The sequence below is a fragment of the Canis aureus genome, chromosome X, assembly GCF_053574225.1.
Source record: "Canis aureus isolate CA01 chromosome X, VMU_Caureus_v.1.0, whole genome shotgun sequence".
NCBI lineage: Eukaryota > Metazoa > Chordata > Mammalia > Carnivora > Canidae > Canis > Canis aureus.
Genome location: NC_135649.1, coordinates 118789905 through 118812201, shown reverse-complemented (window position 1 = coordinate 118812201; position 22297 = coordinate 118789905). Strand labels below are relative to the sequence as shown.

Genomic DNA, 22297 nt, shown 5'->3' with positions numbered 1-22297 from the left:
TACAGTAGAGGAAATAATTTAATTAGTCTGTTATTGTAAATGTTCTGATTTTAATACATTAACTTGTGGCCCATGGCTGATAGAAAAGAAATTAACACTGACTCTTTTTGACTGTGGAATGAATTGGACTTTCCAGGGCAAGAAAATTAATTATAAATGCTCTCTATTTAAGATTGCCAGATTTTTTAAATGATAAATGATGTAATTATTAGATGTCAAGTATACAAATAGTTGTGCATTGACATTTCAGTTTATTAATTCCAACATTCACCATTGTGTATAACATATTCATCACATTTAATTGCTCAGTAAAGGGGAAAAAAATCATTGTTCTCATGGTTCTCCCTGTGATTCTGAGGTAGTAAATTTATGAAGACACTGAATGCTAATGTACTAAATTTCTGATGACAGTCCTGTGCTTCATTTGGAGCCGAGACCAAAATAAACAAAAAGAGTGAGCACACAGTAGGCTGAGGTTACAGCAGTGATTAAGTTTTACAGAATTATGAGTTAGGCAAAATCTGTGTTCAGCATCCTCTCCCCTTCTCTCTGCTACCCATATTTGGGGGTATGTGTGAGTACCCAGAGCCATGAAGCTCACTGCCAGGATCCCAAGAGCTTCTTCCTTCCCTAGAGATGTCCAAGCTCATTAATCAGTGTTCCCACTTGGCATGATGATGACAACTATCTAGCTTTAAAAGATTTCAGGGGTCCCCTCACCTGTGGCAAGTGATACAAGAGTTAAGAGAGATGAAGTGCATTTTCCCCCTTTAATTTAGCAATTCTTTTTCTTTAAAGATTTATTTATTCATTCATGAGAGACACGGGGGGGGGGGGGGGCAGAGACATGGGCAGAGGGAGAAGCAGGCGCCATGCAGGGAGCCCAACATGGGACTGGATCCTGGGACTCCAGGATCACACCCCCAGCACCAAAGGCAGGCGCTAAACCGCTGAGCCACCCAGGGATCCCCATAATTTAGCAATTCTTTCAAATGTGCATTTTGTTCATCCCATCTGTGATGATCAGTTTCACATGTCAACTTAGCTGGGCTACGATTCTCAATTACTCAACAAAATGCTAATCAGAGTGTTGCAGTGAAGGTATGTTGTAAATGTGATTAAAGCCCATATTCAGTTGATGTTAAGCAAGGGAGATTTTCGTGAATTATCTGAGTGGGCCCAGTGTAACCACAAGCATTCTCTAATGAGGGAAGCAGAAGGACCAAAGTCAAAAAGAGCAAAGGTGATAGGGAAGCAGAGGTTGAAGTGATGCACTCTGATGATGGAAGAACAGAAGCTCAGGAATGCAGCTCGAGAGGCTTGCAAAGGCTCTCCCTTAGAACCAGAGGGAGCTAGCCCTGCAGACACCCTGGTTTTGGTTCAATGAACTTTGGACTTGTGACCTCTAGGACTGGAAAGTAATATATTTGTGTTCCTTCAAGCTACTAAGCTTGGAAATCTGTTGCAGCAGTTATAAGAGACTAATACACTGTCTAATACATTTGAAATGTTTAGTGTGAAATCTATTACTTACCCAATCTGCACTCTTTCAATGCATACATGTCTTTGTATCTCCCTTGTAATAACTCTCTCACACCTCTGGAGCCGCAGTCCATGGACTGATAACTACCGTCATTAACCACAAAAGGCAAGGGTGGGCCTAAGAACACCTCCCCTCAGTCCTAGCAGCAATGTTTCCTGCAGAGCCTTGGCATGTTCTCATAGTCCTTCAGGCAGCCACTCACTTCTGTGCATGCAAAGTCAAACCAATTATCTTCCTCATTAGAGACCTATAGCCTTTTTATCTCTCTTAGTTTCCATTTGTGGTAGGCAGAAGTATAACATGGACATATAGCTTCCTACGCTTGGTGAAGACACACTATATAATTCCCTCCCTTTAAGTAATGGCACGATCCATAAGTACAAAGGATGTCACTCCAGTGATTAGGTCTCTAATCAGTTGACTCTGAGTTAATGTAAAGGGTTATTATCTGGGATGCCTGGGTAGCTCAGCGGTTGAGCATCTGCCTTCAGCTCAGGGTGTGATCCTGGGGTCCTGGATCGAGTCCCGCATTGGGCTTCCTGCATGGAGCCTGCTTCTCCCTCTGCCTGTGTCTCTGCCTCTCTCTCTCTGCGTGTGTCTCTCATGAATAAATAAATAAGAATCTTTAAAAAAAAAAAGAGTTATTATCTGTGCTGGCCTAACCTACTCAGGTGAGCCTTAAAAGTGACAAGATGCAGAGCACCGGGCTGGCTCAGTCAGTGGAGCATGTGACTCTTGATCTTGGGGTTGTAAGTTTGAGCCCCATGTTGGGTGCAGAGATTACTTAAAAATAAAATATTTAAAAAACTTATTTAAATAGAAAGTGACAAGATGCAGCAGCAGATACTGCCCTACTCAAAGAAGGAAGCAAAAGCCCTGTTGTGAACTGATAATGGGGACATGTGGCAAGGAACTATGGGTGGCTTCTAGGACCTAAAAAGGGTCCCAGCAGATTGCTAGCAGAAAAAGAGAGACCTCAAGCACACAGCTGCAAGGAAATCTATTTTGCCAACAACCTTCCAGGCTTAGAAGAGGGCCGTGAGCATAAGAAAGAAGTGTAGCCTGGCCAACATTGTGATTTCTACCTGGTAAGGATAAGACCTGAGCAGAGGACCCAGCTAACCCATGTCTGAGTTCCTGACTCACAGAAACTGTGAGTTAGTAATTTGTGTTGTAAGCCACTAAGCTTGCAGTCACTGGTAATGTACCACTCGAAATAAATATACCACCATGCAAAAAGTATTCTTCAATTAGTCATCACTAAGCATGCAAAATTAATTAAACTACATTTTTAACAGTTTATAATCTTAAGTATGGTGTAGAACAGGAGAAAGAAGAAAACTTTTCTAAATGAAAAGAAGTTGTGGTTTGAGCAGAATGACTGATTGGAAGAGTTGTCTTTCACCAGAATAAACTCCCTTCCAATCTCCCCAAGTACATGGATTCACCTGTGCTCACCTGGAATGCTGGCAGCAAACCCAGGGAGCAAGGAGATACACCGAGGATTTTGTTAACTACTGCTGCCCATCCCAGTTTCCCCATCCTGTCATTTCCCACAGCTTTGGTGGTCTTTGTCACTCAGTGGTCCCTGTACACAATAATGGGTTCATGAATCTTTTGCCCTTTGGGAAAGGTAGGTTCCAACTTCACAGACAGATTTGGAAATCTCTAAAGGCACGGTGCCAGGTCGAGCAGGCAGGAGTTGGAATGGCAAGAGCTGGTTTACATCGTGGTATTTCAGGTCTGCATATCGTATAGAAAGTATCTTACTGTTGCTGCACCAAATACAATAGTAGTCATAATACATGAGGATACTTGTGAAGCTCATATGATTCAGCTTACCTAAAAGTACCTTGCACATAGCTTTTCAACTACTACATGTTCAATAAATATTTATTCACTAGCTCTGGAGACACTGCACCAAATCTGATAGCTCACAATATGATATAATTTATCTACCCTCCACTTCCAGCATTCAGCTTATTATCAGTCTGGAAGAGCATGAGCAAGTCATACCTCTGTGAGCTGCCCAGGGTCTAAGAGATAGACAGCCCACATCCGCACAGGGTACTGAACCCAACCAAGTGCTTCCTCTACAATTTGCCTCAAGAGTAAAGCAAAGATTTCCTACATAGCAAAGGCGGTTTTCTTCACCTCATTAGCAAACTCCACCAAGTATGACTTTTTGAGAGTGAGATCCAAAGAATGAGTGGAATTTGGAGGCAATAGGGAAGATTGCTCACTCAAACTGCAGAGTGGAATTTCCACTTCAGCTGGAAAGTTCCCTCACTCCACATGCTTAAGAAGAGGCACGTCTATGAAATGCTAATGAAGTCAAGCCCATTCACATGTAAATTTCTAGATTTTTTCCCCCCTCAAAATTAAGTTCTTACAAGTGATTTAAAGAGTAAATTGGCTTCTAGACACGTTTTCCAGCAAATTACACCAGTCAAAAGCTTGCTTGAAGGGTAACGCCGCCTGTTCAAGTTGCCTTTGGGAGAACTCTAATAGAGAACGGTCTTTCTTTCCTTTCACTGCTTCCATAACTAATGCAGTGCTTCCCTCTAGAAGATAAAGCTATAAAGGGGATTATATGTCATTAGGAATGGTGAAGACACAAAGGGCATTTTTTGCCTTATCCCCCTGAATCATAATCATATTGCACATTTTCACGATGTTCTTTTTTTTTTTTTTCTCACTCTAAGCCATACACCAGATGGTAAATCCTAGGAATCATTTAATAGGTTTGGCAAAAATTCTAAGAGCAAAATGATTTTGAAAGCTGTATTTGAAGCAAAATATGTAGGAAAGGAGGTAGAGATCCAGCACTTGGGATAGATAAATAGTGTTAAATGAAGCAGAGGGAAAGCTTTATGATTCTATATTTTTGTGTCTTGAATGTGTAGATGAATAGTCTTCAAAGTGGATGTGCAGGAAAACATGATTCACAGGGAAGTAACGTCCACTGTGAAGTTAGCATAAGAGAGGACTTGATTGTTTAAAATAAATTATATCCATGCTCAAACAGACTATATCCCAGCTTATTCAAAAGACTTGAAGACATGAGCATAAAAAACTTCATCAGCAAATTTTGATGATAGAATAGGTGAAATCCTAGACAGACTTCCAGCAAAGACCCTAGCTTTCAAAAAGGGAATGAAGGGCATATTCAAGAAACTGGGTTTTTTTAGTACCACATGAATTCCTGACCAGATTTTAAATAAATAACTCAAATGTGCTATCACGTTCTAGATCACTATGTTACTACAGAGAAAGATCATAGTGGAACTATCCATCTATCCACCCACCCACCACTCATCCTATTCATTCATTGAGCAGGATTTGTACAGCTACTGGAAAGCCAGTGATCATGATGGACCCATGGGAAATAAATGGAGTTCCTGTGAAGTCCACTGCTCCAAAGAAGCATTCTAGTACAGCAGCTGTAATAAGTGCTATATAGCAATGATAATGTATGCTGTTATAGAAGAACACACAACGTGTTTATAAGATTCCAGATAAGGGGCAAATCACCCTGAGAACATCACAGAAGACTTCCATAATTGTTAGAATATCTTCTTTCCCTTTAAGATTCTTTAAAGGAACTGATTCCCGGGGCACCTAGGTGGCTCAGTCAGTTAAGCATCTGCCTTTTGCTCAGGAGTCCTGGAATCAAGCCCCACACTGGGCTCCCCGCTCAGCAGGGAGTTTGAGTCTCCCTCTTATGCTTTCTCTCAAATAATAAAATCTTAAAAATAAAATAAATAAAATAAAATAAAATAAAATAAAATAAAATAAAATAAAGGAACTGATTTCCAAATGGGAGTCAAAAATATTTTTTCATTGCTGGCCTGGCCAGTGCTCAATAATCCCTAGAGTTCATGTGTCTCTGGCAAAAGCTAAATGAGAGAATCATGACAAGAAGAAGTAGGGACACTTGGGTGGCTCAGTGGTTGAGCAATGTAATCCTGGGGTCCTGGGATCAAGTCCCACATCAGGCTCTTCCCCACCCAGAAGCCTGCTTCTCCCTCTGTCAATGTCTCTGCCTCTCTTCTGTGTGTCTCTCATGAATAAACAAAATCTTTAAAAAATAAAATAACATAAAATAATAAATAAAAAAATAAGTGAGAGACATAGTCCAGGATTGGTGCCTACATGTGGACATCCCCAGCCCTCTCTCCTGAGTTGAAGACAAGTTGGACCACTGGGCATAGCCAACCTGATCAGCCCAATCAAGCCTGGCAGAGAAGAGCCTGAAAGACAGGGCTTATGGGACTGACTGGCTGACCAGGCTGCTCTTCCAACTCCATGGGAGTCCTTTCTGGTTGGGAACAGCAAATATAGAAAAGTCTGGCCCTTCCCACAGAACTATGAAGAAGGGGAAAGGAGATAGGAAGAAAAAATGAAGTACAGGAGCCCTGCCACTGGCACAATGTGGCCCAGTGCTGAAGTCAGGTCCTCTGCTCTCCTTTACATACCCATACCACACTGATGTATGTCCACGTTCACTGAAGACTGCAACTTGCGGAATGCCTCAGGACAAAGAGAATCATGACAAGCCACAAACATCTGGTGTGTGGACTTTGCTGATTGAAGCAGGAGGTTCTGAGTAAGAACAGGCCTTTGGTAGTATATGCTGGGAACCATATTTTCTCGTATATGCCATAAATATATGTATTAACGAAGGTTCTTTAGAGAAACAGAAGCAATACATTAGTGTGTGTGTGTGTGTGTGTGTGTGTGTGTGTGTATGTATACATATGGTGTGGAGGCTGGTAAACTGGAAATCTGTAGGGCAAGATGGCCGACTAGAAGCTAGATGTTCAGGTAAGTATGAATGTTGCACTCTTGCATCCTAAGTCCACCGGCTGGAAGCTCAGGTAGAGTACTTATATTACAGTCTGGAGTGGCAATTCCTTCTTCTTTGGAAAACCTCAGCCTTGGCTAGTAAGGCCTCCAAATGATCAGATGAGACCCACATAAAATATCAAGGTCAAATGACTGTTAACATTAATCACATCTAAAAATACCTTTACAGCAACATCTACACTTCTATTTGACCAAACAATTGGTGACCAAAGTCTAGTCAAGTGACATGTAAAATTAACCAGCACAGTTCAATCAGAGTAAACCATGATTTCAGCAGATCCACACTTGATGAGGATGTGTTAGATGATGGAGATTGGATTAGGGGAAATGTATATTCTCTTCTCTTTCAGCCCTTAAAAAAAAAAAAAAAAAAATCAGTAGCAGGTCAGTAAATATTTACTGAGTCAGGTACTAGATGCTATGGACATAGAAGTGAATAAAACAAAAGTGGTCCTTACCTCCATGGAGTAGACAGTGTAGACCAACATACTATCTATCACCTCAGTGGACAAGTCAGGCCTTCCACTTGTTTTTGCAAATAAAGTTTTATTGGAATATACCACACCCACTTATTTACATATTGTCTATGGCTACTTTTGCAAATGGCAGAGTTGACCCTATGTCCTACAAAGTCTAATATGTATTCTTCAGCCCTTCACAGTACAAGTGCTGATCCCTGGTGTCGATGTTTCCATAACATGGCAGGGAAGCCAAAGGAACACCATTCTTTGGTGCCATTCATAAATACCAATGCTGGATGGATTCTCCTCCAAGAATAAGCAAAGAGAAAATTAACATGGAGCCTTTCAAATGTCAAGACTGGGAACTTCTTTTTTTTTTTTAAGATTTTATTTATTTATTCATGAGAGAGACACACACACACACAGAGGCAGAGACATAGGCAGAGGAAGGAGCAGGCTCCAGGCAGGGAGCCTGATGTGGGACTTGATCCTGGGACCCCAGGATCATGCCCTGGGCCAAAGGCAGGCACTAAACCACTGAGCCACCCAGGTATCTCAAGAGTGGGAACTTCTAATAGCACAGGAATTTATTACAAAACCAGGGGAAAGGGGCACCTGGATGGCTCAGCGGTTGAATGTCTGCCTTCGGCTCAGGTCGTGATCCCAGATTGAGTCCGCACTGGGCTCCATGCTTCTCCCTCTGCCTGTGTCTCTGCCTCTCTCTCTGTGTGTCTCTCATGAGTAAATAAAATCTTTAAAAAAACAAGGAAAAAAGTGAAGGTGTTGCCTCTGCTATTGGAATCAAGAAGGCTTGTTTTCTGTGAAAAAGAGGCAGAAAGCCCACAAGGAGAGAACAAGTGAAAATTGAAAACAGCACAGAGTAAAGTATAAATACCAAATGAGATGAAAAAGCAGCTCAGTGATATAGGCTACACTGTTTTCAAGGAAGCCAAGATTATAAAAGCAGAATTAACACCTACCTTGGATAGCCAACATAAAGAAACACCTAAATTAATGAAGTTAAAAACAAATGAGATACTCTAAGAATGAGTATCCTCTAAGAGGATGAGTTGGATGAGTTTTCCTCTAAGAGGAAAAGAATAAAAAAATAAAAAGTATACAAAAAACACAGAGGATAGGAAAAGAGATTCGATTTAAAGATATTTATTTTTCTCAAGGAAGCCATCAGAATAATTGAAAAGAAGTAATTACAACAACTTTTATTAAATAATTATGATGTCCTATCTGCTGTGGTAAGCACTTTACATTTATTATCACTTTTCACCCTTGCAAGAACCTTTTAAAACATAAAACTAATTTATCCTTGTTGTTCAAATGAAAAATTAAGTATCAGGGGAAGCCTATAAATCACCTATAGTTTGCTAATAAATGGATAAACCAGAAATCGAATCCTGGGCTAACTAAATTTAACACCTGGTATTCTATACCACTCATCAAAGGAAGAAACAAGAAATATTTTACTGAAAGGAAAAAAGATCCAACTTTGTAGATCAAAATTGATTCACCTTCACTGTGTTCCAAAGTAATGAAGAGTGATTTACATATCCAAACATTTTGTCATGTTTATGCAGAACAAAAAAAGAATATGTACATTGGGAGGATGATTTTAATCACCCCAGGAACCAATAATGTGGTGTGTAAGAGCAATGGATGCAATTTCAGGCTGTGCCAGTGGGAATATATTGTCTGACTGGAAGAAAGATAATGATACTCTGTGCTTGATAAGCCACATCTGGAATACTGTCCAGTTCTGGGAGCCATTTTTAAGGACTCTGACAAAGTAATCCCTAAAATGGAAGACAACCAGCTGAGCAAAACTGCATGGCGCGTTCAAAGAAAGTGTGTAGGTAAATGCTGACTCACATCCAAAGAACAGAAAACCAGGGTGCCTGGGTGGGTTCAGTCTGTTAAGTGCCTGACTCTTGATCTCAGGACAGGTCTTGATTTCAGAGTCATGAGTGCAAGACCTACATTGGCTCCCCACAGGGCATGGAGCCTACTAAAACAAAATACAGAAATAAAACAAGGAATAGAAAACCCAATGGTGGAGCAGTGAATGCTAAGTGATGCCTTCCAAAGAACATTCTCTGAAGTAACTACTCAAAGTGAAGTTTGATTTGGGCCACACATTAACAAAGCAAAATGTAACCCTCCTATTTTGTTATGCAAACACCATTCAAATGACTTCTGTGCAACGGAGGTAAGTTTTGCTTGAAATATTAGAGGGAATACCATTTCATTGCTTGTTTGGGTTTTTTTTAGATCACAATTCTGTGGCTTATATAATAACCCGGCCTATTTCAACTGTTACTGTCACTTGGGCATTATTATTTTACATACTTGGCAAAAAGAATGATCATAGTCTAAAGATAACTCTCCAAAGCCACATTGCATTGCCCCTGGAAAGGTCTAGATGCTTATAGCAGCAGAGTAAAAGCTCAACACAATAAAAGTGAGCTCCTTAGAGGACGAGGTAGCCAAAAGAAACAAATAAATATGCAGGACACAGCTTCACACTTTTTGTCAGCTTGAATTAGTAATACAGAGTAACCAAGTGGAATACATTATAAGTTTTGTTCAAGATATGCTAAACAATTACTATTTTATGAATACCCACTTATATCAATTATTATTCATTATTAATAGCCCACAATCAAATTAAAAAGAAGATCTATGTGTGTGTCCTGTTCTACTCTGTTCCTCTCTCTCATCTTATTATAATACTCAGTTGCTTCATAACTAATTAATGATGTAACACAACTTGGAAACAGAAATTGCAACCTAAATACCAGATACTAAAGTTGATGTGGGATGACATTCTCTTATGTTCTCAAGTTGTTTATAAAATTTTGATTACTGGTAAATATTTGATACTTTTCCTTAGATCTACTTTCAAGTTCCAAGTAGTTTTATGTGATCATCTAATTCTTGCTATTCTAATTTTGAGAGAAAGTCAACTCTCCATATCCTTCAATTTCAAACCTTCTGATTTCCACATATGAATCTGATGGGAAAAGCTGTATAGAGTTGCAGACATTCGTGTCAGTGCAATCAACTGTATCATATCTGAGAACTCTGATTCTTAGGGAAAAGAGTATGAATCACTTCATCAAGTGAATGTTTCTTCTTGAAACACAGAAGGCAAAAGTTCCATACATTTGTCTACCACAGTATTTATGAAGAGCTCTCCTACCCTCACTCCTATGAAGTAGCTATTTAAAATTCCTTTACTACACATATGAGAAAAGTGTGGTTTGAACATTTAGTGCCTTTTAAAGTCTAACAGCTTTCAAGTTGCAGAACCAAGCCTTGATAATAATAGCCAGGTTCCCTCCACTTCCCTCTACTGATGGTGTTCCTGAAAAAAAAAAAAAGAACCAGAAGATGTGACTCAACCCATGTGATTCACTCCCTTTTTCTCAAAGGTAAACAGGGCGGTAACACCCGAGTTGGTTTTGGAGTTTAAGCCACGGTTTGTGTGATTTTCATTGGAAGTCTAACTTTTCGTCACTGACATGAGGAAAGTGTTGAATAGATTAGTCTCTGGACATGGGGCCTGTGCCTCAAGTAGTTCATTCCTTCCTCAGAAGCTGGCACAGTGCCTCGTACGACACAAGCATTTGATAACACGCCTGTGGCCTGAGTTTGTGGTACAACCTCTATACGCAGGATGTCTAAGTGATTGCTGACTGCCTGCCTTTGGATCTGAGCTGCACGATGCTAAACTAACAAATAAAACACCTACTTAGTGCCTTTAGCTTAACGGGCAATTGGTGGAATGATAAAGAATAAAACCAATTGTTTTTTTATCAAGTTACCAATGGGACTTCTCATTTTGGTGAAGCTGCCTGTTAATTCAATCCAATCATTCCCTCACCCCTCAAGGAGTAACACAGACATGAGCCCCTGGTCCTAAGACAAGGACCTACCCCACAGCCAGCAGAGATTCTGTGCTTGGGGCCAGAAGAGAACAATCTGTCCTTTTTTAGACATTTTAATATGGTAATAAAAATGAAAATGGCATATTCATCCCCAAACCTTAAAAATCATCACTGGAAATTGAGAAGAATCTTAGCAACATAAAATTCAAGCCTACATTCACCAAATTTAGGGCACAAAACCTCACAGAATTATGGAGAAAGTCCACCCAATCAATGGAATTCAGAGCTAAGAATTCAGCCACTAAGTGGCATAATTGCTGTAATTAGTCAAATGCTGTAATTACAGTAAACACATGATAAGCCGCTACTGAAGCATCTAATTGCAGAGCATAATGGTGTTATTATGATTTCTGATGATATAATATGATTTGGATATATAATAAATGCCCATAACAATATTAAGACATTTTTCATTCGTGAATTTTCTTTGTACTTGATTTGGCTTTCTTAAACTAAGTTTAAATCTCAGTCATAGATGAAATCAAAGTATTTTTTCAGTGAAAGGAAAAGTGAGTATCATCCAACACAATACCTTGGTGAGAAGGTGGATAGAAAGAGAGAAAGGATTTGAAGTGGAGTGTAAGGTCAGTCATTATGATAACCCCAAGTGGGATTATCTGACAGATATTCCTGTTTCCAGGAACTTAAATGTTTACTTTAGGCTTAGTGCTAAACTGTCCATGTAAATGGAAACATAATGCTGTCAGCTACTGACTTTGTTTTAATATTCCCTGGAGAAGACATGTTTTTTTTTTTTTTTTTTTTTTTTTTTTTATTTATTTATGATAGTCACAGAGAGAGAGAGAGGCAGAGACACAGGCAGAGGGAGAAGCAGGCTCCATGCACCGGGAGCCTGACGTGGGATTCGATCCCGGGTCTCCAGGATTGCGCCCTGGGCCAAAGGCAGGCGCTAAACCACTGCGCCACCCAGGGATCCCAGAAGACATGTTTTTAAGGCATCTGCACGTTGGTTATGTATGGGTCCAAACTTTGTACTGTGTTAAGAGTAGACTGGTAACGATGACCTGTCTTGAATGCTTTTATTTATTTTATTTTTTTTAATGCTTTTAGACGTAGGTTCTATATAATCAAAAATATTTTTATCTCATGGAATTTAAGAGTTGGATGAATTCTTTGAAGGTTAAGAGATGCACAGTTCAGAGGTTCTTGTGCTCACTTCATGGAAGGTACTGTGCATATCAGGGGAAGTGTATTTTTCTTGGAAAGGGATTTTCAATCTGGGTCTTCAGTGGATTTGTGAAGCAGAAAGGTCCACCTGGGAAATTATGCCATCCATCTCCACTTGGACTGGAATATTCTCTACAAAAGTCCATCAGAGCCTTACTCTAGTTCAGGATCACACTTTGTAGTAAAGAGGCTCTAACTTTTCAAAGCGATTGTCCCATTATTCATAAAACCAGTCCAATTATTAAAAACTTATTCCCACGTATTGATCATAATTCTTCCTCATCATAAACTGCCCTGTTGTCTTTGTTCTTGGAAATGAAAGCCCTCTTAAGTATCTGAATACAACTTCAACCACACACAAACCATTCCTTCTCGTGTCGCTATTACTTGTGATCCCTTGTAGCTCTTTCTCTGTTGGGTGGCCAATCCATCAAGACTCTGTTTAGAGTGGGGACACAATGATCTAGACCAGGGCTTGGCAAACATTTTCTGAAAAAGGACAGGCAGCAAGTATTTTTTGCTTTGCAAGCCATACGGTCTCTATCACAACAACTCAACTCTGCTGTTGTACAAAAGCAGACATACACACCACATAAATGAATGAAGATGTCTGTGCCTGAATTAAATCTCCTCTTAGAAAACAGAGTCCAGGCTGGATTTGATGTGTGTGGTTTGCTGATCATATCTAGATGAATCTGAAGCAGCAAAGAGCCCTAGGAAACTGTGACTACTCTTCTCTGCCAACTAAACATCTGCTAATCCAGTTTAACTATTCAAATAAAACAATGAAGCATACTGCTTATTTGTATTAAGGATACAGTTAAGAAAGCTCCCTAGACAAGCAGTGTTTAAAAGAACTTTCTCAAATTATGGAAAATTCTCTGTGCTGTCCGGTATGGTAGGTACTGGCCACATATGGCTGGCTATTAAGCACTTAAAATACACCTGATGCATTGTAAGTACTGAATTTTTAACTTAATTTAATTCTAATTAATTTATATTCAAATTTAGATAGGCTCTGAGTAGCTACCACATTGGACAGCATAGCCCTAGACATCGTTTTCTGGCATAGACTGGTCTTCTATGCCAGAAAACACTACCCGCTTTTGGCACTGTACATTCCATTTTATTAAATTTACGCATTACATACCACTGTTTATTACCACTGAGGCAAATATACAGCTTTAAGCATCATACAAGTTCAATAAATATTAATGATGATCAGTAAATTGAATCATTACAGATAATGAAATAGCATAACAAAATACGAAACATAATTAGAATCAGTTTTGCCTTTACTGACAAAGATTTTCCATGGAATTAGGGGGCCGTGATCACATAGTGGTGTAGGCTTTCATAATTTTAAACTGTTTTAATGAATTTCACACTTGATATTTATCTGAAGCTAATTCAAGCTTTTCCTATTTGACATTCCTCTTCCATGAATATTGATGTGTTTTACTGTAGAGTGAATTTCCAAGTGTCTTTGTTTGTCTTGTGCCCTCAAGATTCACATTTTAGCATGCATTGTTTATTGTTTCATTTCATTCAAACTCTGGAGAAAGGGGAAAAGACCATTTTATCCTAAGTTTCACTGTGCTCACCAAGCAGAATACTAAACAACAGAAGAATTAAGAACATCATCCTGCTGTAAAGTAAACAAGTTCATGAATTGAGAACCCAATTATTATTCAAAACACATTGCCTTTATTGCAATCCCTTCACTTATTTATTCAACAAAAACTGCTCTTAACATTACAGATACACGAGCAAACCAAAACAAATGTGGATTCTGACATCAGGGAGCTGACATCCTATTCAGACGACAGACGTTAATCAGAGAACCTCAAAAACAAAAGTATTTTTTACAAGTTATGCTCTGCAAAATTCCACAACATGCTGAGGGCCTATGACCAAAGGGCCTGGCATTGCCCCAGAAGAAGTGACATTCGTGATGAACAAGAACAAAGCCTCCCAGGCAGGAAAGCAGCAGACACATAGCAGGGTGAGCGAGCACATTAGGTCAAAAGCGAGGGGGACAGTGAGGTAAGGGGAGGCAAGGGAGTGCCAGGATTGGCCCAAGCATTATTGCTAGGGTTCTGTTTCCCACAGCAAGAGCAATGGGGAGTCAGTGGTAAGAGTGCTAAGGACAGAATGGGGAAATGGGGTATAGCAGAACTCACACTGTATTTGAAACAAACTCTGGTTGCTATGGGGACACAGGCAAATGGTGAATCCAGCCTCTGCCTGTGGTCCAGGCAAGAAATGATGGCATCTTGCACTAGAGAGATCAGAGCGGAGATGGAAATTGGTGAGCATACTTGAGACGTATGGAGAGGATAAAAGTGATAGGAAGGCATGCCAGCGAGTGCTGGGGAAGATGGGCAGAGCGAGGATGCCCCCAGGTCTCTGGCAGGAAGAACTGTGTCACGGAGCCTTTACCCCCTGTGAGAAGTGCCTCGTATTCTCAAGAGGACCCACAGGACGTTCCAGAGAAATGGCAGCACAGAATGAATCAACTGCTGGAGAGCTAAGTACTTACTGTTACGGAGCAATCTTTCCAGAACAATACAAACCTCCAAACCCAGGAAGAGCTTTTTGTTTAGGGGTATGTGTGTGTTTTAAACATAAATTAGGATGCACCGGGAATCCCCCAAAACCACATCCTAGTCCAGCCTTTGGGACTCTCTTCAGTGTGCTGACTGTATACATCTTTCCCTGTGCCTCTCTCTGAGAAGCCACCCTGTCTTTGGCTTACCAAGTTAGATAAAGGCTGCATGATTACTTGCTTCCAACTGTGCCTCAAGGCAGGCAGCCAGAGCTCACCAAATGCTACCAGCTGAACACAAGCGAGGCACCCATGGACTTTTGAGTCTCTACTGCCATGGAAGAAAAAAAGGGCAAACAACTGCATTCTGTGGGTTCCAAGGTTTTGCTTATTTATATAGGATATTCCCAATCACTCCCTCATCCTGGGCCAAGTCAGTGTGACTTTACTACTCTATTAGTTTCCTAGGGCTGCCATAACAAAATATTACAAGCTCGGCAGCTGAAGCAACAGAAATTTATCATCGCCCAGTTCTGGAGGCTAGAAGTTCAAGATGCGGGTGTTATCAGGGCTTTGCTCCATCTGAAGGCTCAAAGGAAGACTCCTTCCTTGCTTCTCCCTAGTTTCTATAGGTAGCTCAATCCTTGGCATTCCTTGACTTGCAGCTGCTTTAGTCTGTTCTCTACCTCCATTGTTACCTGGCATCCTTTCCATGTGTCTCTGTGTCCAAAATTCCCTCTTAATTAGGAATACCAGTCATTAGGTTAGGGTGCACCCTAATGACCTCATCTTAACATGATCGTACTTGCAAAAGCCCTGTTTCTATATAAGGTCACATGCATGGATACTGGAGATTAGGGCTTCAGCATAACTCTTTTGGGAGACACAATTCAACCCATAACACTAAGTTTTAAGTTTTCCTAACACTGTATTTGTGGCTATTTCTCTGTTCCCTTATTTCTCTGTTCTACTCTGTTCCCTTATTAGTGCTGGTATTAAAAAAAAAAAAGAAAGAAAAACAGGGACACACAGCTTAATTCTGGCTGTCTTTAATACTGGGCATATGATTTTATTGGCATTTATCTGATTGCAACAATTATTTGATTATGTGTCTGCTCCAACCCATGACTTAAAATTGAGATCTTTTTAGACACAGGTTAATAAATAAGACCTATGTGCCATTTATTAAATAAGACATATAGGACATAGTTGTTACTATAACTAAGTGCTTAATGCCTGTCACATAGAGGGACTTTAAGAAATGTTTGTCAAGTCCAAGACAGAGAAGAGGATAGAAGAAGGGAAGGGAGGTGGGGAGATTTCCTGGTTTCACAGATCAGTCTTTGCTCTTAACCAGATTAACTTAGGCCTCCCCCTTAACCTTTCCTAATTGCCTCCATTAATTTCCCTCTGTAGCCTGGCAAGGACTGAAACTCATTATCAGACATTACTGATAAGCCATGAAGGGAGTGATAAAGAAGAATGGTTTAGATATTAATCTGTCTTAAATCTGCTAGATAAAACAGATTAACTCTGGGGGACTCTTCAAGACCCGTGATTCTGTGGATTGCTAATAAAGACTGCTGTGGTGGGGATTTTCTATGTTGTTTCCCCAGTCAGGAACTCTGCTTCATTTAGAACTGCAGAGTTAGGTGTCACCCCAAGGGGACTGTAATTTAGGATCAATCACCCGAATATCTTATCTCAAAAACATCTTCACCTTTGAAAAGGGCTCTGCATGAACACTTTCCATAACCAGTGCACTTGCTATATTAGTTACCTATTGATGCATAACAGCAGGACCGTTATGTTAGCAGCTTAGTACAACACACAGTTATAATTTCACAGTTTCCATGGGTGGAAAGTGCAGATACACTTACACTGGCGTCTCTTTTCAGGGTTTCTCATGAGGCTTCAATCAACAACTACACAGGGCAGGGTACTCATCTGAGGCTCGGATGGGGAGGGATCTGTTTCTAAGCTCACAGAGTTGTTGGCAGAATTCAGTTCCCAGGAGGGAGGGCCAAGTCCTAAGTAATGCAATTCCACAAGTGATTTCCCATCAACCTTGCCGTGTTCTGTTAGTTAAATGCAAGTCCCAGGTCTCACCCACACTCACAGACAGGGAATGCCACAGGAACATGACCACCAGGAATGGGGATTGCCAGGGCTGTCTTGAGCAGCTATTTACTGCATTTGCCAACCAAGGCTAAATTTCTCATGAACGCTAGAATGGAACAGCTTTTGTGGATATAATGCTGCAAGGACTGTACATGGCAGATGTCCTGTAAACACAAGACATCATTGATCAATGATTACCTTTACTCAGGTTAAAATTGCATTATTTGTTTTCCATTTGTTTGTTCAACAAATATCAATTAAATGTGTATTAATTAAATAATTTTTCCGTCATTAAAGAAAGCATATCTGTTCAACTTAAACTGAAAATAGACACTTCCATTTCCAGAAAGCATTCTTGGTATAGAATATCAACATACTGTAGATAAACATGTTTTCCAGTGTCTTTGAAATCATTGTTGCAGTGACAGTAAAGTGAGGAGAAGATCTGGAGGCCAGAAATAATGGAAACAAAGGATCTGAGAGATGTGAGGCAAAGCTGCAGCCAGAGTTCACTGGGAGCCAATGTTTCCTGTTGATCTGGAGTCTCTGTCCTCAGCTCCCAGGTGGGGAGGGCAAAGTGGCTCTGACATTCCTACACAGACCAGAAACCTCAGGGGGAAAAACAATGGGAGAACATTTCCTCTAGGGAGGGAGACACTTATGTTTGGCCTGGTTTTAGAGGGAATGAGTAAAACCAGACAACTGTCTCCAAAAATTCCTAAAACATAAATTTTCATTTATGTGCATTCAGACTTGAAGACACAGTATGGGTGAAGCCTAAAATACCCCAAGCCAAAAATTTTAACCAAGTGTCCTATGTTTCTAATTCTCTACCTGCATTACAGAAATACATGCAGAAAATCCTTGCATGCTATTTTTTTTGGATAATTCTGTATGTTGCATGCAGGTCTGTTAAATGACAACCTTTGCCACTGGTGTATAATGATGGGAATTCTATATATTAATCTTATTTTTGGCAACATGTGAAAATATCTTATACATTGTGATATTTTCTTAGGTTTTTTTTAATGCTTTCAATTCAACAATTATGTTATTTGCAAATAATGATAGTTGTTTCTAATTTTCAGATTCTATTTATTTTTTCCTTCTACTTTTATGCTGGCTAGGACTACTAGTATATTGTGGTACAAAAATGACTGCAGGCTTCTTTTTTTTTCTTCAAGATGTGAAAGGGGGATTCCTTGAATGTAGCTTTTGCTACAGTATTTTTGAAGCCATTTTTGAAGCCATTTGAAGCCATTCTTAAGCCATCAGCTTAAGAATATACTATTATATTCCTATGTCTTCAGAGATTTTTAAGATCATAGATTAACGTTGATTATTTCCTGCATCTGTTGACAAAAGTATATAGCTTTCCTCTATAAGTCTGTTAATGAAGTAGATTAGATGAACAGATACTCTTACCTTGAATATAAGAATGATTCCATAAGCATGAATGGTTACAAATCTGCCTGCATAAAAACAACAGGCACAATAATGGTATAGATGGCTTTCTCTGACTAGTCAAAGAAGAGATATGTTAATCTGTTAATCGTGTAGTGGTGTGATACCTTTTCATATAAAAATAAGGAATAACCCAGGTACTTAAAGCAAACAGAAACAATGAAGGGGGGCGGGGGGGCTTACTTGATTGTATTTACTGAAATAGGCAAATCTCATGAGACAGAAAACAAACCGTTGGTGGCCAGGGGCTAGGGGAATGCAGCAGAGTGACAGCTACTGGACACCAAGTTTGTTTCAAAGGTGATGTAAATGCTCTAAAGTTGACGACGGTAATGCCTGAGCAATTCTATGAATATACTAAAACCCATCAAATTGTATCCTTTAGATAAATAAATTACAGTAAATGGATTATAAGTCAATAAAGTTGTTTTTTAAAAGTGTTAGCCAATTCCACTCATGAACATATAATATATATAAAAATCCTAAATAAGGTATGTTTAAATCTTTTTTTAAAAAGATTTTATTCATTTATTCACGAGAGACACAGAGAGAGAGAGACATCGGCAGAGAAAGAAGCAGGCCTTCTGCAGGGAGCCCAATGAGGGACCCGTCCCAGGACACTGGGATCACAACCTGAGCTAAAGGCAGATGTTCAACTGCTGAGCTACCCAGGTATTCCTATGTTTAAATCTTACAGGTAATACATAAGGAAAAGTAATACACTAAGATCAAGGTTGTTTCATTGTTAGAACATCTGCTGATCTATTACATCACAGACTAATGGAGGAATGCTATATACCCTACATACTCTTTATGTAGAAAGTTATAGACAGATAATAAATAGCATTTAAAGAGTTGAGTTTAGGAATTTAAACATATCCTTTACTTGATAAGTCAGTAACACAGAGATGTCAATTCTCCCTCAAATTGATCTATAGATTCAATGTTACTCCCATCAAAAGTTTGTCAGATTCTCTGTGCCCCATGACAATGATTAACAATCACGTGGACTTTTTTTCCTCTTCTTTCCTCTTTTCTTTCTTTTCCCTTTCTTTTCCTTGCAGAGACAACATAGCCAGGAATCAAAGTATTAACAGGGCCAATAAATACGTATAAATGTAGGCATATATACATACAGAGACATCAATTAACAAAAGCCTAAGTAGGTAATATATGTGACCAGGTACTTAAAACATAGATGACCAATGAACATAAGAAAAAGTGTCAAGTTTCAGTAGTACTCAGAAGAAAAAAATGCAGTTTTAATTCACAATGAGCTATTTCAAGATGAAGATGGAGGATTCTGAAGCCACCTCTTCCCACAAACATACCATATCTATAGCTATATATGGAACAATTCCCTTTACATTCAAATATTTTTTTTCTTTATTTATTTATGATAGTCACACAGAGAGAGAGAGAGAGACAGAGACACAGGCAGAGGGAGAAGCAGGCTCCATGCACCGGGAGCCCAACGTGGGATTCGATCCCGAGTCTCCAGGATCGCGCCCTGGGCCAAAGGCAGGTGCCAAACCACTGCGCCACCCAGGGATCCCTTCCCTTTACATTCACAATCAGATTTCATTTCATATCCCATAGATTACAAAAAGTTAAAAAAAAGAAACTAAACATCATCCATGGGCAAGGATGTGGAGTTATAGAAAGTCTCATATATTGCTGCTGGGAGTAAAAATGATATGGAAAATGATTTGGTATTATCTAGTAAATTTGAATTTCTGCAAAGTCCAGAAAAGAAACTTCTGTGTATGTGCTCCAAGAGACAGTTGCAAATGTTTGTGGCAGCAACAGTGTTAATAACAAAGTTCTCAAGATTCTTAGCTCTTTGGTCTAGCTGAAGAAGATCTAATTTTTTTTCACTATGTTAAATCTTCCAATGATTTTAACAAAGGTTCACAGAAATACAGTCTTGATTTGATCTTTATCCTCAGGCTACCTTTTATTTTGAGAATCTAAATTTGGGGAAACTAGAGATGAGAAAGTTTTATTTTCCAATCCAATTCTGGCCTCTATTCATCTCTGAATTCTGCCTGGAAATTGTCCAGATCTTTTTCTAGTTCATCTCTTTCATCATACTTGGTTAAAATAAACCAACTAATACTCTCAACAACCTTTTCACTTTATAGGAAAGGAGGAGTTTCAATGATTTAGAGCAACAACACTGTTGTTTATTTATTTATAATTTTTAGTGAGCAGACACAAAGTATTTCAACAAGGATATGTATTTTTTAAGAAGATTTTATTTTAAGGTAATCTCTATCTCCAATCTAGGGCTCTAACCTGTGACCATGAGATCAAGAATTGAATGCTCCAAGGACTGAGCCAGCCAGGTGCCCCAAGGATAAATTTTTTTTAATTGCATGCTAATGTGAACAGGAATATCTCCTCTATCTAGGGGACGGATTACAAAGGATTTTCTGAGGAGCCAAGATTAGAATACTGACTTGATTCTAGGCATGTGAAATCAGAGAGATCAACACTCCATGCAAAGGGGCAGTCGGTACAAAGGTCCTTAAGTGGGAACGTGTCTAATATGTTTGAGCAGCAGAAGAAAGGCCAATGGGTTGGAGAATAGAGGTCAGAAAGAAAAGCTACAAAAAGATGAACTGTTGCCTTTAACTCAGTAAACTCTACAAAAGATAGAAAACTATGTTGCCTTTGCAATGCCAAGTGCAGGTAGGTACTTGTTAAATTGTTTTTTTTATGTCAGAATACTGCTACTAGGGGGATGATTGGTACTACATGATCCTGGATTATTCTGGCTCTGCACGTGAATTATGAGGTTAGCAAAATTTGTCTTGATGTCTACTATTTCCACTTTCTGCATCATATTTTCCAATGTATCCATTGCACAAGCTCCTCATTCTTTCCATGCTGTGCTTTTGACTTGGGCCAGCCCTACCTAAATAAGAACACCATCCAAAGAATAAGCTACTTCTTTGTAAACAGAACTCAGCGGTGAATTCACGGCTTTTCATGGTGACCAGAAACACACAATATGTGTGGGTTAACATGACAACCTCTCTGAATATTTGTTAAGAGGGAACTCCAAGATTGAAAACGTCTCAGCTACTGACGGATGGTCCCTGACTTACAATGGTTTGAGAGTTCGTATTTTTCAACTTTCCAATGGTGTAAAAGCTATACATGTACAGTAGAAACAGTACTTGGAAATTTGAATTTGAATCTTTTCTGGGCGAGCAATCTGTGGTCTGATTGTCTCTCATGATGCTAGGCAGAGGCAGAGGCCACAGCTGCCAGTAGGCACATGATCACAAAAGTCAACAACTGATACAATGACAAGCATTCTGTCCCCATACAGCCATTCTGTTTGTCATTTTCAGTACATTATTAATGAATCCCATGAGATATTCAACATTTTAGCATAAAATAGGCTTTGTGTGAGATAGTTTTGTCCAACTGTAGGTTAATGTCAATGTACTGGACCCTTTTTTTTTTTTTTTTTTAAAGAAAGAGCAGGCAAGGAGTGGAAGGCAGACAAAAGGAGAGGGAGAGAGAGAGAATCCCAAGGAGGCTCTACACTCACTGTGGAGCCCAACATGGGGCTCAATCTCATGACCCTCAGATAACAACCGGAGCCAAAATCACCTGTCAGATGCCCAACCAACTGAACCACCCAGGCACTCCAGGAAAATGCATTTAATACACTTAAGCTCCTGAACACTATAGCTTAGCCCAGCCTATCTTAAACACGTTCAAGGGCACCTGGGTGACTCAGCTGGTTGGGTGTCTGCCTTCAGCTCAGGTCATGATCCCAGAGTTCCAGGACCCAGTCCCACATTGGGCCCCCTGCTCAGTCTGCTTCTCTTACTGCCCCTCACCCCACTCACAATCTCTTTATCTCTCAAAATAAATAAGTAAAATCATAAATAAATAAAATCATAAATAAATAAATGCATTTTCCTCTTATGATATTTCCAACTTATGATGGGTTTATCAAAAGTAACCCCATGATAAGTCGAGGATATCTATAATAGGTTTAGTCCTGACAGCACCAATGGGGACAGGCTTTTCTTCCCCCTGCTGTGACTCAGATATTCTGACCATATATCTGTTAAGTTGTTCACTGGTGCTAATTTTAAAAAGGAAGAGAATCATAGTT

General features: G+C 39.6%; 1 long non-coding RNA gene across 1 annotated transcript in view; it reads right to left on the bottom strand.

The window, feature by feature from the left end:
- Positions 1-22297, bottom strand: part of LOC144308088 (uncharacterized) — a 478315-nt gene that overhangs the window by 20203 nt on the left and 435815 nt on the right. Inside the window, exon 20 of the long non-coding RNA XR_013374734.1 lies at positions 6022-6764. This is a non-coding gene — a long non-coding RNA (uncharacterized LOC144308088). The remainder of the gene's footprint in view (positions 1-6021; positions 6765-22297) is intronic.